Source organism: Balaenoptera ricei, chromosome 5, assembly GCF_028023285.1.
Source record: "Balaenoptera ricei isolate mBalRic1 chromosome 5, mBalRic1.hap2, whole genome shotgun sequence".
NCBI classification, from domain to species: Eukaryota; Metazoa; Chordata; class Mammalia; order Artiodactyla; family Balaenopteridae; genus Balaenoptera; species Balaenoptera ricei.
In genome coordinates, this window is record NC_082643.1 from 130,636,359 (window position 1) to 130,639,264 (window position 2,906).

Here is a 2,906-nt window from a genome sequence, read left to right on the forward strand (position 1 = left end):
TCTAGAACTTTTTCATGTTACATGACTGAAACCCTAGACCAGCTGAACAGCCACTCCTCATTTCCCCCTCTTCAGGCGATGGCGACCATCATTCTATTTTCTGTTTTTAAGAGTCTGGTACTTAAGATGCCTCCTATAAATGGAATCATGTGGTATTTCTAACTTCTGTGACTGGCTTATTAAACTTAGCATAATGTCCTCATAGTTCATCTATGTTGCCATATATAACAGGATTTCCTTCTTTTTTAAGGCTGACAAATATTTCATTGTATGTATAGACTACATATTCTTTACCCATTCATCCATCAGTGGACATTTAGGTGTTTCTACCTCTTGTCTATTGTGACTAATGCTGCAATGAATGTAGGAATACAAAAATCTCTTCAAGATTCTGATTTCAGTTATTTTAGGTAAATATCTAAAATACATAAATAACTTGATTTAAAAATGGAAAGAGGACTTTAATAGACATTTCTCCAAAGAATACATTTAAATGGCAACAGGTATATGAAAAGATGCTCAACATCCTTAGGTCAGTGCAAATCAAAACCAAAATGAGATGTTACGTTACACCTGTTAGAATGGCCGTTATATAAAAAAATTAAAATGGAAAATAACAGGGACTTCCCTGGTGGTCCAGTACTTAAGACTGTGCGCCCGATGCAGGGGGCTTGGGTTTGATCCCTGGTCAGGGAACTAGATCCCACATACCGCAACTAGAGTTTGCATGCTGCAACTAAAAAGATCCCACATGCTGCAACGAAGATCCTGCACAGAGCAACGACAATCCCACGTGCCTCAACTAAGACCCAGCATAACCAGATATATAAATAAATAAATATTTTTTTTAAAAATGGAAAATAACAAGTGTTGGTGAAGATGTGGAGAAATTGTAACCCTTGTGCACTGTTGGTGGGAATGGAAAATTTGGCAGCTACTATGGAAAACAGTATGGAGGTTCTACAAAAAAAATAAAAATAGCATTACCATTTGTTCCAGGCAATTTTTCTGCATCTAAATGAGATGATCATATGATTTTTATCCTTACTTCTGTAATGTGGTGTATCACATTGATTGATTTTCGTGTGTTGAACCATACTTTCATCCCAGGGAGAAATCCCACTTGATTGTGGTGTATGATCCTTTTAATGTGATTTTGGATTTGGTTTTTGGTATTATTGAGGATTTTTGCATCTCTATCTATAAAGAATATTGGCCTGTAGTTATTTTTGTTGTTGTTTGTCTGTTTTCTTGTAGTATCTTTTTCTGGGTTTGGCATCAGGGTAATGTCCTTGAAAAATTAGTTTGGAAGTGTTCTCTCCTTTTCGATATTTTGGAGTAGTTTGAGAAGGATTGGCGTTAAGTCTTCTTTAAATATTTGGTAGATTTCTTCAGTAGAGCCATCTGGTCCTGGCCTTTTACTTGCTGGAAAGTTTAGTTTACTGATTGAATCTCCTTAATAGTCATAGCTCTGTTTAGACTTTCTTTGTATTCATGATTCAGTCTTGCTAGGTTGTATGTTTCTAGAAAGTTTTCTGTTTCTTTTAGGTTGTCCAATTTGTTGGTGAGTAATTGTTCATAGTAATCTCTTATGATTCTTTTCATTTTTCTGGCATTATTTATAATGTCTCTTTTTTCATTTCTGATTTTATTTGAGTCTTCTCTCTTTTTTTCTTGGTCTAGCTAAAGATTTGTCAATTTTGTTAATATTTTCACAAAACTGACTCTTAGTTTTATTGTTTCTGTTTTTTCTAGTCTCTATTTCTTCCCTAATCTTTATTATTTCATTCCCTATGATAATTTTAGACTTAGTTTGTTCTTCTTTATTTTTTGAGGTTTAAAGTTAGGTTTATTTGGGATATTTAATGTAGATGTTTATGTGAACTTTCCTCTTATGTAAATTTCCTTTTTGGTACTGATTTTGATGCATCCCATAAGATCTGGCATGTTGTGTTTGCAATTTTATTTGTCTCAATATTTTCTTCTTTCCGTTTTGATTTCTTCTTTGACCCATCGGGGGTCAAGCAGAATGAGCTAGAGAGAAAATAGTCTGTATCAAAGTGTATGTTTAGGTGGGGGAGGGATGAACCCAAGACCTATAGTGAACCACATTATGTTCATTCCACTGATTTTGCATTAATATGTAGAAATCAATCAGACATGGCTTATTCAACATAAATGATTATCCAGTATAAAATTATCTAATTCATCTGCAGTAAATCTCTCTAATACACACATTAATCACATACTTATTCCTTTGGAATGGTAATAAACAATCACACTGTACCTTAATCTCTAGAAAGTTACTTGAAAAGTTTCCTGCAGGCATGGATGCACTCTCTCTCTTGCTTATGAGATTACCACTGTACATTACATCCAGTATGAGGGATCTTCATGCCCTTGAACCAGCAGGCAAACAATCAATCAATAAACCAACCAACGTACCAGCCAGGGTTATTATATTGGCTTGGATGATTAATTTTGAATATCAAAGGATATTGGATTGCTAACTAATAACATACCAGAAATGACACTATTTGGAACTCTGGTAACACAAGGTAATTCTGGGGTACCTTGTGTTACATTCATGTCATATAAGATAGGGAACGTATCACAACCCAGAAGCAGTTGAACCACTGAAGATTCCTATCCTTCATGAACACAGGTTTGACTCACCTCACAAGGTAAAGAACCCCAATCAGCTGAGTTGTTGGTTCAGGACCAAGGGACCATAAGCTGTGTAGAAAAAGATAAGTTATAAATATCAACTATGTTACCCATTACAGAGCTGCTGTTACCTGAAGCCGTTTTGAATATGTTACTTCTTGATGTATATATATATATATATATATATACACACACCTTTTTCTGTCTCTCCCTTTTTCTCTTTTTATTTCACGATGTTG